At 43.5% G+C, this 20063-nt stretch overlaps 2 protein-coding genes across 3 annotated transcripts in view; one reads left to right on the forward strand and one right to left on the reverse strand.

Annotated features, from left to right (window-relative positions):
* The window catches only part of VAT1L (vesicle amine transport 1 like), a 132923-nt gene that overhangs the window by 97890 nt on the left and 14970 nt on the right, over nucleotides 1–20063 (reverse strand). Inside the window, exon 1 of one of the 2 annotated variants that reach the window (XM_068260564.1) lies at nucleotides 7158–7244. The exons of the other annotated variant lie outside the window; for it this stretch is intronic. The gene's annotated coding sequence lies outside the window, so the exon portion shown is untranslated. Of the gene's footprint in view, nucleotides 1–7157; nucleotides 7245–20063 lie in introns of those variants that run through there. 2 annotated transcript variants of the gene reach the window in all.
* The window catches only part of CLEC3A (C-type lectin domain family 3 member A), a 126876-nt gene that overhangs the window by 20298 nt on the left and 86515 nt on the right, over nucleotides 1–20063 (forward strand). The window lies entirely within an intron of this gene.

The raw sequence follows: 20063 nt of genomic DNA on the forward strand, positions 1-20063 counted from the left end.
CTGTCTCCATGGCAACATAACACCATGGAGATTAAAATATCAAAGTATCGGTTAGGCTCATAGAGAGCAATGCTGTTTCATCACTTTGTAGCTGTCTTTTCAATTAACGTTACGAGGCGCATCGACATCCGCTAAAATCAGAAGCAAGCACTGCAAATTATTAGCCTAATATAGGCTGCTTGAGAGTGGCAGCCACGGGTGGACAGGGAACAGATGCAAAACAACATCTAGATAGGCTGGGACATGTGACACTATGATTAAGGGACCACTATCGTAAAAAATGTACAATTTAAAATACATGAAAACACATAAATAAAAAGTACATTTCTACCAGAGTAAAATGTACCATAAATTACTTTTCTCCTATGTTGCGGACACTTACTTAGGTAGTAAAAATCTGACAGTACTGACAGGTTTTGGACTAGCCCATCTCCTCATGGGGGATTCTCATGGTTTTCTTTATTTACAAAAGCACTTGGACTAGGTTCACACTTGGTCCGGAAACGTATTCCGTGGCTCCGTTTATTGGTCTGGAGCCACGGATACCAGTGTTAAAATAGCAGCCCTCTTTACTCATTGTGCAACATTTCCACGGACATGGAGGGGTAGTGAAAATGAATGGGAAAATGGATCCCCCTCTACACAGGCAGTTTTGTAAACAGAAATGGATTGTCACAGCCTGTGGGTGAGAAGGGGCCGCCATGCTAGATGGGGAAGCAGCCGTCCCCCCCCCCCCCCCTCACCTGGGTCCCCGTCCCCGCTCCCCTCCAGCTAGTTTCAAATTTAAAAATCATTTAAAATCAATATATTGTGAGCAGGGACCTTTCTTCCTCGCGTCCCACCACTCGCCTCGTCACTTCCTGCAATGCCGCCCTCTGTTGTTCATTGGACGGCATTACAGGAAGTAACGCGCCAAGCGGTGGAGCGCAAGGAAGTAAGTTCCCCGCTAGCCGCCTGCTACATTATATTGATTTTAAAGGAGTTTTAAATTATTGAAACTAGCTGGAGGGGGGACAGGGAAGGGGGAACCCAGGTGAGGGAGGGGGGAACTGACACCCCTCCCCACCGCTGCTTCCCTTCCTGCCTGCTCTCCCCACCAGCATGGCGCCCCCCCCCACCCACGGCCTGGGGATGTTTCCATGGACTGGAAACATCCCTGCAGAAAAAAGCTTTCTCTCAAAACGGAGAGGGAAAAAAAACATTGTTTACATTGTCCGTTCTGCAGCGGACAAGTGTGGACCTAGCCTTAGTGAATGGTAGTTGCTCAGACCAACTGCCAGAATAGTGTGCAAACAGATAAGGGGGACGGCATGCATCTTTGTGTAGATCCTTTGCAGGGAGTGTTTTTGTAAAAAAATAAATTAAAATACTGAGAATCCCCCATGAAGAATGGACTAGTCAAAAACCTGTGGGTTCTGTCAGATTTCTACTACCTACTGTAAGTAACGGCAACATAGGAGAAAAGTAATTTATAGCTCATTTTACTCCAGAAGAAACATACTTCTTATTTGTATGTGTTTACATGTATTTTAAATTTTACAATTTCTCGCAATAGTGGTCCATTAAAGATGTGGGTCTTTTTTAAAATCCCATCTCCAGACACAAAGCTAAAAATGCCATCAAATAGTTCAGTATTGCCCTATCACACAAGAGGTTGAGGGTTCATGCATAAAAATGTTTGTTTTGCTAATGCATATTTTATATTAATTTAGCACCTATTTATGTGCACAGATTGATCCGCATGTAAATGAAAGCATTCTGTATTACTATTTACGGCAGATTTTCAACTGCCTCTCTTGACTGACTTCAAGTGGAAATACTGCTAGCATAAGATACAATAAGATACTTTTGTCCCAAAGTAATGTCATCTGTATTAAAATCACAAGGACCCCCCAGCTCAAAGTACAGAAGCACTAGGAGCTGCCACTACATGAGTATGGCATATGTATCCAATTCAGTATGAGTATGTCATATATATCCAGTTAATTCAAAAAGCATTAATAACTAGGCGTGTAGTACATAGCAGAGATGAGCTCAGGTTTGACAGTCACTCAGCAAGCATTTACTGGCAATGCACAGTGGTGCTGTGCTTTTGTTATAAAAAGAAATTACATGTTCTTGTAGCACAAATCTGTTTATTTCTAATTTAAAAAACAAACAAAAACAGAGTGTCCTCCCCCTGGTGCTAAACCAGCTCCACCCTACAGCCAAAGGCAATGAGCAGAGGGAAAAGGGTGACATAGTCTTTCCCCAATTTGAAATCCGCTAACAAGTGCAGGTGCTCCTCAAACCAACCAGAAAAAAAAAATTATTTGCCCAATCGCTCAGACCACAAATCTTTTTTCAACCACGGAGTCAACCAGCCAACACCCGATTGCCAGCAACAGGTGTCAAAACGACTGGGTCTCGACCTGGATTTATGCAATTATAGCTTGATTTATTAGTAGCACAGCCACTAGATATAGCACGACATTTCGGCACGCAGATATTTATCAAATGCTGATCAAATGCTCCTCAGACCAACCCCTGGCCTGTGGGATGCTTAGTAATAAGTGGCGAGCGTTTATAGTGCTAGTCAAAAGAGCCAAAATAGGAGCAATTAGACAAGTATCCTCTTCCTAGCTAATGAGTATGAGGGTTTATTGAGAAACCTTACACATTTGAGGCGCTTGCTTACCGTTGCCTAGTGATGTACTCTATGCTAGACACAAAGTACTTCACTGGGATTTCCGGCTTTCCCATTATGTTTGCATTGTTCCATGCATGCATACCGCATTGCCGCAGCCAACGTATTTAAAGAGAAACTCCAACCAAGAATTTAACTTTATCCCAATCAGTAGCTGATACCCCCGTTTACTTAATATAATGATTTTCACAAACAGACCATCAGGGGGCGCTGTATGACTGATTTTGTGCTGAAACCCCTCCCACAAGAGGCTCTGGTACCGCGGTACTCTGGGCAAACTGCCACAATGTAACAATGTTCACAGACAGGAAATGGCTGTTTACAGCTGTCTCTAACAGCCAAAACAGCTATGAGCAGCTACATAACCTGCCCACAGTACAAATGTCACCATGTAATACATGTCAGAATGTGAATCTGGGAGAGGAAAGCTTTTACAATGAGCAAACACTGGCTAAATCATTTATCCAAAATTATGGTAAAAAATGAAGCACTTTTTTTACTACATTATTTTCACTGGAGTTCCTCTTTAAAGTTTCTGCATCGCCCATTGACTTACATGCATTCAGCTGCCGCAGAAGTCAGACGGAAACGCACTGCTGACTCTCTGATGAAGCAGGGTTAAGGCTTGTGAAATAGCGGTCAGACTTTACCTTTCTCCCATCTGCTGTATTAATTGTGTCTACCCAGCCACAATAAAGGGTATTCTATGCAGCTGTGCCCTTTTTTTCTCCTCTTTTTTGATGGCACTGTTGGACTCGCCAGATCGGAAGCTTCTGGCTCAACCTGACATGACACGGTTAGTGTACTGGGCCCCATACACTTTATTTACTGTTGTGCTACCCATCAAGCAGAAAGGGTAACGCAACACAAAAAAGTGCCCAACTGTAAAAGAGGTCTCAAAGTGCAATACACACTCAGTTTGTGTTTTATTCTATGTAACTTGCTAAGAATCTCTGAAATCCTTCTCCAGAAGCACCATCCTGAGCCACCCATTCATTGCAGCGCGGCCGCTCTCCTGTTGATTACAGGCTAATTTTCTTCTTGATTCAGTTTGTCTCCTCTCCAGTTGTTTTTATTTAAATTTCCCACCACAAATGATGTTACTTGTCACACTGGCCTGCCAGTCTATAAACAGAAGCGGGGCCGGGGCAGGAAGTTAGTAGTTCAGTAACAGAGTTTACATTCTGTTAAGCAAACATTGATGTATTATATATTTTAAATTATACCTGTGGCCAAAAAGTAAAAATTAAACCATAAACGATAATACAATAATTGCCCCAAAACCAGAAAAAGTAAAAGAAAAACCTTCCTTTATAGGATACCGTACTTGTAAAAATACAATAGGCCTATTATTAAAACATATGGTATAATAAAAAATCCCTTGAAGCTTGCAAATAATGAACCCATGCATAGAATGCGTAGAAAAACACCAGGAAAAGTAGTTTTAGGATTAACAAAAATGTAGCAGCTGGATATGGAAAGCATTGGCAGGTAAGTGTCACAGAGGGAGGTTAGCAAGGCACTGGTGCAAGGTAAGTGCATATGTTCTCAAGCCCAATAGCAATCTTCACAACAGGCATGGTTCAGCGGAAACCCAGTTCAATCAGGACATGGCGATGTGTGAAAGATAACTGCTGATTAACCATTTCAGTATCAAGTGGGAGGAGGGTTCCTGGTTTTCTTCATGGATAAATTTTACAGGATATTAAAGGGGAACTGTAGTGAAAATAGCATAATGAATAAAAATTGCTTATTTTTTACAATATTCACTTATAAATTATTTAATCAGTGTTTGACCATTGTAAAACTTTTCCTCTTCCTGATTTACATTCCGAAATGTATCATATTAAATATCAAATTTATCATAGGTGGAGACATCTCTGCTCCTGTCAGTTTACCTCTGTGGAATGTTCGTTACTGAAAGTTGTATACACAAAGGGAGATACTGCTTGGCAGTTGGAAACAACCGTTATTTCCCCAATTGCAATGAGGTTCACAGACAGCAAATTGTCAGGACCATGGTCATGACATCACACTGTGGGAGGGGTTTCACCACAATATCAGCCATACAGACTCCCCCTGGTGATCTATTTGAGAAAAGGTAAAGATTTCTCATGGGAAAAGGGGTATCAGCTACTGACTGGAATGAAGTTCAATCCTGAGTTAAAGCTCCTCTTTAAACTCTGACTGCTACACCACTAAAGATGCAGTATGTTGACAAAAAATGGCTTTGGATTTTTTAGCCGTCTAAATTACACCAGGCACTCTGTCAGTTCTGCAGCCTTCCCTGCTCTTTACAACAGCATGCTTGTACAGAAAACACATATTTAAATATTTATTCCAGTCTCCCAATCAAGGCTGAAAAAAAGGAAAGCCATCAATACCCAAATCATGACATGAAGAGTGAAAAAGACAAGGTCTGGGTAACTAAGCAGCATCGGCTGATATAGGGCTGCACCGCCTGCGTGCAACTGCTTTTTTAACCACCGAATTCTGGCTGATCTGTGCTGCGTGGGCTCTCCAGCCCACAGCACAGATCAGCAGGCAGCCAGAGCGACCAGACTTTCCCCCTTTTCTTCCCACTAGGGGGATGACCTGCTGGGGGGGTCTGATCACCACCGGCTATATTTGTGCCGCGAGGGGGGCCTCCGCAGCGTTTTCCGCCTTCCCTGGCTTTCCCTCCGTCCCCTCCTTTATCTGGGCGGCGCAGGATGACCGAAACTGACAGATCTCCTTTACGGCGCAGTAGAACCGTATGGTGTAAACAGTGGGGATTTCTTCCCCGCGTGTTTACATTTCGCCTGCGAGCCGCGATCGGCGGCTCGCAGACTGTTCACGGAGACACCCCTATCGGCGTTAGGCGGTCGTTAACTGGTTTTTAAAAAATATATATATTCAAAAACATTATCAGCAATAGAAACCACTGCACTTCTAAAACTCCACTTGCAATCCAAGCAAAAGTCACCCTGAAAAACAATATTAAAATTCACACACAGTGCTACCTCTCCCTCTAGATTGTAAGCCTTTGGACAGGGTCCTCCTCCTTTTGTGTCCTACCTGATCATGCACCTCCATTACGGTGCACCCATGCTATGCATCTGAGTGTACCTAACTTGCCTAATCTCCATGCTCCATCCAGTGACTGACTAAGCATACCTTATACTCATACTGTGCTGCCTGATCTGGTCTTTCTTGTATTCCTGTATTGTCATATTGCTGTATGTCACCCCTAAATATTGTCTGTAACCTAAACTAATGTGCAGCGCTGCTTAATATGTTGGTGCTTTATAAATACAATAACTAAAAAAAGTACTTCAAGGGCTAGTTCACTCCTGCGGGTAGTGCCACCACCATGGAAGGCATAAGCAGATGTGTCCCCCCCCCCCCCCCCCATGATTCCACTCGCCAAAAACGCGTCTTGCGTTATAGCCTGTAGTGTAAGTAGTCAGCCAGGGAGGTCCTTACTCCAGTAGTAATTGTCTAAAATCTTTATTAAAAGCATAGGTGACTGACAGAACCGGCATACAAACTGGTCGCTGGACCGAGAACAGCACGTCAGCTTCGGCTCACCCTGCTTCCTGTAACGTCGGTGCGCACCTCCGACTCCGCCCTACGCGTTTTGTCGCGCTCGTGACGAACATTGCACACAGGTTTCATTCTGCAGCAGCAGCAGTATAGCAGGCGTTAGAAATAGTGTTGTTGTTCAATAATGTTAGGTCACTTCCCCTTTGTCGTAAAGCCAAGTTGCAGTCCTACTAAATCAGGCTTGACCTTATTGTACATAACAAAGTTAATTAAAACCTCTCCCTGTGCAGCAGTTTGTTTGATTCAAGTGATCTGCTTTCAGGGATTTACTAAATACATGAATTGTATCATGGACACTAGTCTGATCAGTTTGACTGCAACCTATATTCACAATTTGGCAGGTAGGTAAGTATTGCTGCAGGGGTCTTTGCTGATCCCCCCCACGATAGTATGTACATATATATCATGGGGTGTAGCTATCCCCCAGAAATCTCACTGCTAGTTAGCTGTGCCCGGTATGCAGTATTGGACTAGTGTCTGATAAAGATTCGCCTATTCATATATGGCCAAATTGATATGTATAACACATCACATACATGTTCCCCATAGGGGAAGAAAATGCCTTCATAGAAGGTGACTGGGTCGGAATATTGTCACCATTAGGGTGTGTGAGCAGTGCAGATACAGATGCCCAGAAGTGTGACTCAACAATTGTTTCACCTCATGTATGAGGCGTCGTCAGGAGTTTGTGATACACATCATTAACAATATATACAATATATACAGGCTCAACCCTCCACCCAACCAGCAGAGATTCCCCCAGCAACACGCTCAAGTCAGAGCTCAATGTATGGTTTTCCGGGATGCTTAAAAAGCACTGTTCATATCCACCCCTTTCAAGAAACTCCACCCCTCCTGCTGATGCATATACTGTTTTCTCCCTCACCTTGACTAACGCCACCGTCGGCGCTCTGTATACTTTAAAACTCTCCCCAGTGTGCTCCGTTCATCGCCCTTGTTCGCCAGTGTGTGACGTCACATCCGCCGGCCGTCACTGTGCGCTCATAGGCTGGATTGACTGAGCACGTTGCGTCCTGCTCCATGGTTGTCCTGGCAACGAGTAAACATCACGCAAGTGATTGTTTACTACTCGTGCAGCAACCAAGAGACGCTGCTGATACCACGTGCATTACGTTTGCATCAATATAGGGGTCCCGCAGTGCTGGTGTCTCTCACTTATTGGATGTCATACACTGAATAAATTTGTCATATCCCATAGTGGCACTCAGATGTAATACATCAGGACTGGGACCACAGACTCATTCTATGGACCCTCATCCTAGACATTTAACATCTGCCTGTGTAATATTTGAGATCCAGCTCTGGTGAGTGTAAAATAGGGACAACAAACCCTGGGGGGGAATAAATAAGGGGGGGGGGGAGAGGCATGTCAGGACAGAGGGATGGAGGTGGGAGGGAGGATAGCCGCATATGAGGTTCACTGTATGGATGCCAGGGCAGGGGGAGAAATATGGGGGGAGGAATCAACCAATTGCATTTATTAGTGTTATGAGATCAAAGAAATTTACAATATGCATGATAAGTGGGTTGGGTATACTCTAAACAAAGCCTTTAACAGAAAAGTCCTCGTTCAAGCCCCTTGGGGCTACAGTATCCAACCTAAAGATCCAGGCTAATTCGAGCTGTAACAACTTTTTATCTAAATCTCCACCCCTTTTGCCCTGTTTCCACTGAGATTGCCAGTGGATTGGAGGTATGGTGAACGTTGATGTGTTTGGCAACCGGGGTGTCTCTTTTATGTTTTATATCTCCAACATGCTCTAGAACTCTATCTTTCAGAGCCCTGGTTGTCTTTCCCACATACAACAGATCGCTCTCACATGTGGCTGCATAAACCAGACCCCGAGTATTGCAGTTGATGAAAGTCCTAATTGTAAAAGTCCTATTCACAGCTTTCGCCCAGAATTCTCTTTTCTTTGCTACATATGAGCAGGCCTTACAGTGGCCACATTTATAACAGCCGTTTGGTTTTGGTGGCAACCAATTTAGGTGCGTCTTATCCATTTTTCTGCTAGAAAAAGCGCTATGGACTAGCATGTCCCTCAAATTTTCAGTGCGTATATAGTAATAGACGGTTTAACTGATAAATGTTTAGTTAGTTCTTTATCCTGATGTAGGACTGGCCAATACTTATCCATAATTTCATAAATTTGATGCGACTGTTTAGAAAAAGAGCCTATAAGCCTTACTGAGGATGTTTCTTTTGACGCTATGGCCTCAATTCACTAAGCTTAACTCCTGTCTTTAATAACTCTTCTGAGCTGTTTTACAGTTATCACAATTATATCACCATGGTGATAACCGTAAAACAGCTCAGAAAAGTTATTAAAGACAGGAGTTAAGCTTAGTGAATTGAGGCCATTAATGTGTTGTTTCTTATCACTTAGAGTATCCTCTCTCTTACTCCCTTTTGCTCTTGTGTAAGCTCTCTCAATTACATTCTTTGGAAAGCCTCTCTGATCGAATCTATTTCTCAAGAGTGTGCTTTCTTCTTCAAAGCTATCCTCGGTGGAACAGTTTCTCCTTATATATATATATATATATATATGTACATACTATCGTGAGGGGCATCAGCAAAGACCCCTGCAGCAATACTTACCTACCTGCCAAATTGTGAATATAGGTTGCAGTCAAACTGATCAGACTAGCGTCCATGATACAATTCATGTATTTAGTAAATCCCTGAAAGCAGATCACTTGAATCAAACAAACTGCTGCACAGGGAGAGGTTTTAATTAACTTTGTTATGTACAATAAGGTCAAGCCTGATTTGGCAACGTGTGACAGATAGTAGTTACCTGTACAAATATTTCGGTAGTGAGATATTGTTTTGCACTCCTACTAGACATCTTAAAGCACACTACCTGTAGGTATGGATTGTAAGCTCACAAGAGCAGGGCTCTCTAACCCTTTTGTGTCTTAGAATTCATTATACACTTAATTCATCATTTTACTTTTGCCACTGTCATTACCAATTCTGTACTTTGTATATTGGTGTACGGTATTTCATTTCTCTGTATTATTATGTACCTCATGTTTGTTTTTTACTTTGTACAGCACCACAGAATAGGTTGACACTTTATAAATCAATAATAATAATAATGTTGTACACAGCAGTGCAGCACCATTGAGAGCGGATAGAGTCACGGGACTGTACTCCATGCCGTGCTTCATGCATCTCTGTCTTCCTCCTGGCTTGGAGGAAGAAGATATCAGAGTCACGTGAAGGGTGATGTGGAAAGAAACCCCGTGACTGATCGTAATGGTGCTGAACTGCTGTGTACGACATTTCTGAATGATAAAACCCGGATTTGAACAACACTAGCTAGAAAGCAACCAGCGGTGTAATCAAGGTTTACGACTACATCTGATTCGGGGCCCCTGGACCAGATGGGCCCACTAGGGGCCCTCCCTCATCCACCTTTTAGCTTTTCATTGGTGCTATGCTAGTAATGAGCACCTCTATATGTACATTGCATAATGGTAATCCTTAAACCGTTTACTCTTTCTAATATACAGTAATACACCTCTCTGACACTGCAGCTGTCTGTCCTTGGTAGGTTTTGGGGCTCAATATCAATAGAGTGTTTGGGGCCCCATTAAAGAGAACCCGAGGCAGCTTTAAAAAAGTAAAAAAAACAAAAACATACTACCTGCTCCACACCACCTCCCGGATGTATCTCCGCCGCTCTTTGTGGCCCCATTCATCCTCCGCAGCCTCCGATCACCGGCGGACGAATCCAAGATGGCCACAACCCGGAAGTTCCTTCTGGGTCATGGCTTAGCTGTCGATTGGAGGAGGGGGGGGGGGGGGTAATGAGGTGACAGAGGAGGGGAGCAGGTTGGTGGAGGCGGGGGAGGAGGGAGCGGAGTGATTGATGGCTGGAGGTAAACAGGAGGCTAGCGACAATCAGATTGTCGCTAACCTGATGCTGGTTTTGGGGGTGACAACAGCAGAGCCCAGGGGGGACTGGCAGCAGCACCAGAAGGACACAGAGGCACGTCATTGGGCAGAGAACTTGCCTCTGTGTCCTATGATCTATATCCACCTCGAGTACTCTCTAAAGGGAAGGTCCGAAAAACCTAAAAAATAAAAAATCCACTTAACTCGGGCTTCCTCCAGCCCCTGGCAGCCGTTCTGTGCCCTTGCCGCTGCTCCGGTGGCTCCCGGTCCCCTCCGGTGCAGATGCTGACCTTGCCAGGATGGCATCTTCCTGCGCTTCCCTGCACGGCTCACTGAGACGCACTGACGTCATCCGGGCAGTACAGCGTAGGCACAGAGCTACTGCGCCTGCACAGTACAGTCTGGATGATGTCAACGCAACTCTGAGAGCCGCTCACGCAGGCGCAGTGGACATCTTGTGCCGGTGGGGACCCCGGACCACCAACGTGAAGCGGAGCTGCGGCGAGGGCACAGGACGGCTGGCAGGGACTGGAGGAAACCCCAGATAAGTGGATTTTTTTATTTTTAGGTTGCTCGGATGTATCCTTTAAGTATTGCATTTATTCATTATGTGTGGGATTTATTATTTGTCATGCTGTGTCTGTCCAGAAGAGAAGATACCAAAACTGTGTGTGTCAGGTAAGCTACAAAAGAGCTAAGATCAGGAAAATTGTCACGTAGCTAAAAAGGAAAAAAATGTCTGAGTATTATTCAGTAGTGTTTGTATTGGTGGTGGTGAAGTAGTTAATTTCCCCGGATGAAGATCCTGAAGGATGAAGTAAAAGATTGTAAATGCGCCTTGAACTTGTGATGCCGCACGTCAAACAGCTGATATTTACTGATACATTTCCACAGGGATTATCCCCTGAGGAGACAGCAAGAAAGGTGAATTGTACTTGACTTATGACTTGTGGTAGCATACATCATGCACAAGACAGCCGACTGCTAACAACTGTAAATCCACACAGGATATAAAACGTTGCACTATAGCACAGGTGCTTCATAATACGACATTGATATTTATATTGAAATCATCTACTTAAAGGGGAACTTCAGCCTAAACAAACATACTGTCATTAAGTTACATTAGTTATGTTAATTAAAATAGATAGGTAATATAATCTCTTACCCACCCTGTTTTAAAAGAACAGGCAAATGTTTGTGATTCATGAGGGCTGCCATCTTTGTCATGGGGGTAGCCATCTTTTTGGTTGAAAGGAGGTAACAGGGAGCATGAGACACAGTTCCAACTGTCCTGTGTCCTGATCACCCCTCCCAGCTGCGCGCGCTAGGCTTCAAATCTCAAATTCAGCAGAAGCAGAAGGAGAACAACAACATTAGAAATCCCATCATGCATTGCACAGCATCAGGGGGAAAATGCCTGGGCAGATTTCTTCTGTGCAGCTAAAAATGAGGCTTGGGTAAGAAAAACAAAGTTCTGATGCTGTGAAACTGTTAAAGCGGACCCAAACCAAACATTTTTTTAATTCAAAATATTTAGTTGCACCACTCTGACACATACAAAGATAAATAAACACTCCTTCAAGCCTATGAACATTTCAGTGCATGCTTTTCACCCTTCTCTTTTCATAACTAGGGTTATACAGGACAGGTGGCAGCCATTAGCAATTCCTCCTTTGCTGGACACCATCTATTCCACCAGTCTGCCGGATTATTTGCCGGCAATATGAAAGGAAGGGAGGGGTTTCTTCAATAAACGTAAAATATTTTATATTTGTCATCATGCAGCTGAAAAAAGGCTGCTATTTATTATTATAATATTCAAAATAGATTTTATATCTGAAATCTTGTATTTTTAATTTGGGTCCACTTTAAAGAAACACCAAGCCTTTTCAGTGCTGCTGAGTAGATTTTTAGTTGCTATCTAACAGTGGATGCATACTGTTAAGGGCTCTGCCTCTGACACAGGAGACCAGGGTTCAGATCTCAGCTCTTCCTGTTCAGTAAGCCAGCACCTATTGAGTAGGATACCTTGGGCAAGACTCCCTAACACTGCTACTGCTTATAGAGCGCTCCCTAGTGACTGCAGCCGTGGTGCTTTGTGAATGTTCTGTGTCTTGTCTGTATACAGTATGTTGTCTCATTGATGCCATCAGAGGTTGCTTCTATTGAACATAACTGGATCAACAAGAATTCCCATCTTACGTAAAATGAAAAAAAAAAATGGTCTAAGCCTCTTGCAAATAGATTATTGGCCTGGACAGCACAGATAAGTGCTAGGAACATCTTCCTGTTGAGTACAATCTGTACATTTTTAAGAAGCATCAACATATGGCAAGTGACACTGTCACCAGCATCTAGTACAGTAGTACATGCTCCACCAGAATATATGGGGGATGCAATCCACGGAAAGTAGATAGAATGTTTGGCTTTCCCGATTTAGGGCTGGGGATCACTACTGGCCCTGTATGCGATTCCAAAATCACTCACAATTCAGAGGGATTTCTGAAGTGATTGCAATTTGCCCTTAATTACTATCGAACTGGGATTGCGGCAAAAATGCTGCAGGCAGCGTTTTTGAGACCCTTCATCGCTTCTGTGGGACCAGCCCCATAGGGTTCCCCTGTTGCAGCACTTTTCTGATCGCTGCTAGAGGGCCCCAGCCCATAAAGAGGACCTGTAGTGACAATATTGTAATGAATAAAATTGCTTATTTTTTTACAATATTAATTTATAGATTATTTAGTCCAATTTTGCCCATTGTAAAATCTTTCCACTCCTTGATTTACATTCTGAAATTTATCAATGGTGGCGACATCTTTAGTCCTGGCAAGTGATGTCTGCGGAAAGTTTGTTTTTGAGAGTTCTATGCACGGAGGGAGATACTGCTTGCTTGGCAGTTGGAAACAGCTGTTATTTCCCACAATGCAATGAGCTTCATGGAGAGCAAACTGTCAGGACCGTGGTCATGACATCACACTGTGGGAGGGGTTTCACCGTAATATTAGCCGAACAGATTATATATTTGAGAAAAGGTAAAGATGCCTTATGGGAAAGGGGACAGGGATGTAACAATAGACGCTGCAAGGGATGCAGCCATGGAGGGGCCTAGAAGCCGCAGGGGGCCCCATTGGGGGAGAAGTTTCTATTCCCTGTCCTGAGAGACTGATAACTAAGGACACAGAAAGAAAAACACTTTTTGCTCTATGCACAATTGTTCTAATGACTGCATCTGCTCAGCCACTGATAAGGAATCGTACAAAATTTTGCAGACAAAGATTTGTAGACAGTCCCTATTCAGTGTGCAGAAGGGTCTTGTGTACAGCGTCCTGCCCCCAGCCCACCCCAAATGCTGTGTACTGTAGTGATGCTGGAAGAGTCTGCAGAGCCAGTTCTGCTCCATTAGAGATGGACAGAGTGAGTGTAATAAGCTGAGGCTGGGAGCAGACTCGTCCGTCGGTTTTCTGTAGGTGTTGTCTGTATACCATGTGTCTGTATGTGTGAAAAGATGAACATTTGATCACAAAAGCAAATGTAATTGATAGAGAAAATGCGTGCTGTGCTTCACTGCTGTCTGCTTTTATCTGCATGGGGAAACCACATTCAAGTTTGCACTAGCCGACTGAATAACACTGGTTCTCAGTTTACCTGTCCAGAATGCAAGGGAGGGGGGGGGCAACCAAAGTTTTGCAGGGGGGCCAGCCAAGTGATTTCTGGTTACGCCCCTGATAGAGGGTATCAGCTACTGATTAGGATGAACTTCAATCCATAGGGAGGATTGGTCTTTCCGACGGCCATGCCGAGCACTAGCAAATGCACAGGCCAGTATGTTTATATTAGGATTAGGTTGGCTTACCAAAGAGGAAAATTATAAAAAAAAAGAGGTGTCTTACCTCCTATAATGACTCACACAAAGTGAATGGGAAAAGGGATACTTATTTATTTTATTTATTTATTGTATTTATAAAGCGCCAACATATTACGCAGCGCTTCCCTACTAAGGGGGTTTTCCACTTCTGTACCAAAGCAATTTTCAACTTCCAGCACTCCTTCCATTTATTGGCCAATAACGTTATCCCTACTAATCACAACAAAATGATCTATATGTTGTTTTTTTCACCACCAATTAGGCTTTATTTGGATGGTACATTTTGCTAAGAATTATTTTGATCTAAATGCATTATAATGGGAAAATTAAGGAAAAAAATGGAAAAAATTCGTTATATCTCAGTTTTTAGTCATTATGGTTTTAAAGGACACCCGAGGCGAAAATAAAAGAATGAAATAAACAAATGAAATAAACGATTGTATCTATCTTCCTTCTCCTAAAAATGACTTTTTAAGATATTCCACAGTTTTATTTTATGTTTAAATCTACTTTTTATGTTTCAACTGTTTTATTGTTTTTGCTCAATGACACATTCATTGAAGTATGCCAGAGCTACAATTTATGAACCATTGACCCTTTTTATCTCTTTCCTGTTCTCAGAAGCCATTTTCTGCTAGGAAAGTGCTTTATAGTTGGAATTTCTTATCAGTGAGGGTCACACTGTAGTCAATTCCTGTCAGTCAGGACTGAGTCAGCCACTTACATACCTGATATTTAAATCTTTCATGCAGAGAAAGAAAGTACCCAGTATATATTTGTAGAGGAGAATTCCAACCAGCAGATGGAGCTGTGGAATACAGAGGAATAATTCCTCTGTACAGCCACAGATGCCAGATAGAAATTACATGATTAACCTCCCTGGCGGTTTATTTATTTTGCCAGGGAGGCTGCGGGAGGGTTTTTTTTTAATTAAAAAAAAAATATTTCATGCAGCCAACTGAAAGTTGGCTGCATGAAAGCCCACTAGAGTGAAAGCCCACTAGAGGCTCGCTTTCCTCGTCGCCATGGCGACGAGCGGAGTGACGTCATGGACGTCAGTCGACGTCCTGACGTCAGAGCCGCCCGATCCAGCCCCTAGCGCCGGCCGGAACTGTTTGTTCCGGCTGCGCTGGGCTCGGGCGGCTGGGGGGACCCTCTTTCGCCGCTGCACGCGGCGGATCGCCGCGGAGCGGCGGCGATCGGGCAGCACACGCGGCTGGCAAAGTGCCGGCTGCGTGTGCTGCTTTTTACAGAATGGAAATCGGCCCAGCAGGGCCTGAGCGGCGACCTCCGGCGGCATACCCCGAGCTCAGCTCGGGATTACCGCCAAGGAGGTTAAGCAAGACTGGGCAATAAATTAGCAACTCAGAAGAAAGCAAGAACAGAGACAGACTATATGAATGTCTACCAATCTAGTCGCCACCCAGCGACGGTAGACATATCACATCAGAACAGACCAGAGTGAGAAAGCTAATCGCAAGAGAGGCGATTGCTATCAGCAACACAAGACTGAGCAAAGACAGAGCATGAATCGAGTAAGGAAGACACAGCAAATAACTACAATCTGAACACCAAGGAAAATAACAAATGAACTAGCTAATGGCAGTCACCGCACGTTATGCGCAACAGTGACAAGGGCGTTGATAGTACGGTCACCGCACGTTAAGCGCAACAGTGACAAAACGTACCAACCCTGACTAACAAATGAACACGAAAAACAAAGACAAACAGATAGCGAGAACGCTTGCTAATCGGTTGCCTCACACCAGACAACAGCAAGCGTTTGTTCCAGACAAGACAGACTGAAGGAGTAACCAGTAGCAACCGCAGCTAAGATTATAATCCAAGATTCAGACAAGGGAGATCCACCGCCTCTAACGCTAGGGCGAATGCCATCTACGAACAGGACAGAACGATTCACTATCAGCCACCGCTGGCGATAGTACAACTGCACGGACAAGACAAAACAGAATAGGCAGTACAAATTATACACAAACCTGACTGCACTAATAGGAGTGCAAGGTGCACTCCCCAAGAATTAACTACACTAGAATATTAGCAACAAAGATGCTGAGGCTCTAAGGTTAGTCTCCCTAAACAGGAACTATGACGAGCAAGGAATTCTGGGAGGAAGTGACATTTATACTGGAAACCTTCAAAGGAAGCAGACAAGCAGATTGCAAGATAAGTAGATGCAAATCAGTCAGCCTTGCAAACTGACAAAAAGGCCTCTTTTCCCTGGACTGAACTATGCAACCTGCATAGGAAACAAAACTGTCCAGGGAATCAAGGCCAGCAGAGCGGATTCTGACAAACACAACATAGTTATTTGTGTGCTAGGCGCTGTACATACCCATGTCTATCTCATCATGTCACATGGCACCTCGGGTATCTTTTAACCAGCTCAGCCTTCAGTCATTTTTCACCTTATGCATCCAAGCAATTTTCATCTCTCATTCCTTTGCCAATAACCTTATCACTACTTATCACGATGAATTGATCTATATCTGTAACGCTGGCTGTGATGCAGGCTATGAAGTGTACACTGAATATACGATAATCAAGGTCAGATCGTCAAGTGAGGTCATACACGAAATCAGAGATATGCGGTACACAGGGACTGAGGCAGAGCAAGGTCAATAACAGACTAGGATCATACACTAGTAATCAGATGGCTAAAGTACAGTAGGCTAAGACAGGTGTGAAAACGTTACACAGTCCGAAGTCATACACATCGGTGTCAGTCGTATTGGAAGGATCAAACGGGAGTGAAGTCAGGGACAGGCCAAGTTATACACAGATATCAGATGACAGTAATACAGAGAGGCATATATATCGTGCTGATGTGCAATATATGGCTCTCCAGAACTTTAACTAGACTAAGTAGTAAAGCAAGGTCCAGCGCTCAGAGAACTGAAAGCTATCACAGACAGCGAGTAACTGAATGCCCAGGGTTTATGTAGCAGGAATAGAGCACAGAACAACCCCCCAGGAAAATCAGACCAATCAGCAACATTCCTGCAGCAAGTGTCAGCTGACAGCAGGAATCAGCTGACACACTTCAGACACGCCTCCTTAACCTATAAAAGCAGTTCTGAGCTGTGCGCGTCCTCCTAGAGAGACTGCCAGAAACAACACGTTGACCCACATCTACAGGGGAGCTGGGGATGCGAACATGCTGAGTCACGTCTACAGGGGAGCTGGGGATGCGAACATGCTGAGTCACGTCTACAGGGGAGCCGGGGATGCACCGATCAAAGAGGAAGGGGAAGCTTCCTCCAGCTGCTCAGAGCAGCCTCCAGAGACAACACCAGGTAAGTTTGTTACAATATCTTGTTTATTTCCGCAACTAATTAGGCTTTCTTTGGGTGGTATATTTTGCTAAGAATTATTTTTTTTTCTAAATGCATTTTAACAGGAATATTAAGAAAAAATGTGTGCCAGTATAGCATTTGAATAATACATGCTACCATAATTAAAACCCACATATTTTATTTGCCCATTTGTCCCAGTTATTACACCATTTAAATTATCCCTATCACAATGTATGGCGTCAATATTTTATATGGAAATAAAGGTGCATTTTTTTCAGTTTTGCGTCCATCACTATTTACAAGCTTATAATTAAAAAAAAATTATAGTAATATACCCTCTTGAAATGCATATTAAAAAAAAGTTCAGACCCTTAAGTAACTATGTTGTTTTTTTTAATAAATGTATGTAGATGTAGTTTTACTATTTGGCCACAGATGGTTTCAGTCAATTTTTTTTCTTCCTGTAAGCGAGCGCTCTCACTTACAGGAAGTGAAGGTAGGACATGAATTTTTTTTTTCTTTAGAAATATTGCGGCTTCTAATAGAAGCTGTCAGTCTTTCTAACGGGGACTTAGATTAATGAATGGGAACTGCGTTCCCATTCACTGATCTCCGGGCTAACGGGCGGCGGCACGGGAGTGCGCAGGCGCGCGATCAGCTGCGGGAGCCTGCAGCAGCGCGGCAGCAGCCTTTTGGACGTAGCAGATACATGCTACCCTAGTTAAAACATACAGATTTTCTTTACCCATTTGCCCAGATTATTGCAACCTTAAAAATATTTCCCTAGCACAATGTATGGCGCCCATATTTTATTTGGAAATAAAGGTGCATTTTTTTCAGTTTTGCGTCCATCACTAGTTACAAGACCGTATTAACAGACATACATATTAAAAAAAGTTCAGTCCCTAATGTAATTTTTTTTTATTGTGATTTTTTTTTTTCAATTATGCAAACATTTTATTTGGGTAACTATGGGAGAGTGTGGTAAGGAGGTAAGGAGTTAATTTTAATGTAATGTATGTATATTTTATTTAATAAAATGTAGGTAGGTATAATTTTACTATTTGGCCACAAGATGTCCTTGCGCATTACTTTCCCCTGCATACTATAGGTACACGAACAGGAAGTAATGCGTGGACATGTTACTTCCTTAGTTACAATGACCGCATGCATCTCATTGATGCTGGCAATCATTGACACAGGGACTTGGTTCAATGAATGGGAACTGCGTTCCCATTCATTGATCTCCCCTCTAACGGGCGGCAACGAGTCCCCGGGCGGGAGCGAGCAGCAGCTGTTCACAGCAATAGATGCATATCTATGCCTCTGAAGTCCTGCGGGGCGTAGATATACTGCCACGAACGGCATAAGTAGTTAATAATGAAAATACGCGGTCACACAGTTTACTGATAAGGTTTTTCTGTTTTATTGACCCGAGGAAGTGGACAAGGACCCGTAAAACGCGTTGTCAACAGTATAACTGCGTATTTTGATTATTAATGCATCCCTTTTCCCATTCACTTTGTGTAAGTCATCATAGGAGGTAAGACACCTCTTTTCTATAATTTTCTTCTTTGGTATGCCAACCTAATCCTAATATAAAGATACTGGGTGCCTCCCCAACAATCAAATTCCCTTTGTTAGGTATGATTAGAGGCTAGGAATGAGCTGAGAATATTTTTGTCAGCAGCACCGGCTCCTATGCTTAGTTGTGAATAATTCTTCCTATGTAAGCCCTGAAGAAGAATATGAGTGTTATGATCTTTGCTCTGAGACGGTTTCTTTTTCTCATCTTAACAAAAGCACAGCTTGTCAGTTGTGGCTGCCAATCAGTCTTCAGAGCCCTGCAGCAACCAGCCAGCACCATATCCTCTTTCATAAGCATTTTTGCCACAGGGCAGCACTTAGATATCAAATCAAGAGGGCATACAGGATCTATGAGGAGCAGTAACGGCAGTAGAAATAACTAAGCACCATTATTACGCTTATGTTTGTATTTCTTCTCTCTGAACGTTGTATCTACAGCTGATGGCCGTAAGATTATAAACTGCTATGCATTATATTTAAAGGAAGCCTAAACCCAGTATCATGGAATAGTTGCCATGGCTATCACTTTGCTTGCCTGGTTTTCATGATGACCTTTTGGCTTCAACAGTCACCCCTGGCTGTTGTGCTGATCCCGTTTCAAAAGAGTACTTATATGTAGGGATGGTCAATGAGATGAAAATAATTTTGAGTTGTTGCAGGATTATGCAAATTTTGTGCACAAATTTATGCCGCTTGAAAATGGAGCAACTGAATTTTACCTCAGCAGGATTTAATTGGTTCATGGTTAACTTCTTCCCGACCGTCTAACGCCGATAGGCATCTGGAGGGTGGCAGCACCAGGACTGCGTAACGGCGAAAGGCGTCAAGTCCTGAGGCGGGGAATTTGCAGGGGATCACGCGCGCCGATTCACGGGCATCCCTGCTCTGTCATCAGCCTACCAGCAGCGGTCGCCGTTACGAGACTGTTAGACTATTAACATTGTACAGCGCTGCGACCTACGGCAGCGCTGTTCTGGGGACAGCCGTATCACTCGGCTGTCCCTAGGAGTGGCCCACAGAGCAATCGCTCTCATAGGCTAATGCCTATGAGAGACAATCGCGGGGATTGGTTGGCGAGGGGGAGGGTTAAAAAAAATA

Source organism: Hyperolius riggenbachi, chromosome 11, assembly GCF_040937935.1.
Source record: "Hyperolius riggenbachi isolate aHypRig1 chromosome 11, aHypRig1.pri, whole genome shotgun sequence".
Lineage (NCBI taxonomy): Eukaryota > Metazoa > Chordata > Amphibia > Anura > Hyperoliidae > Hyperolius > Hyperolius riggenbachi.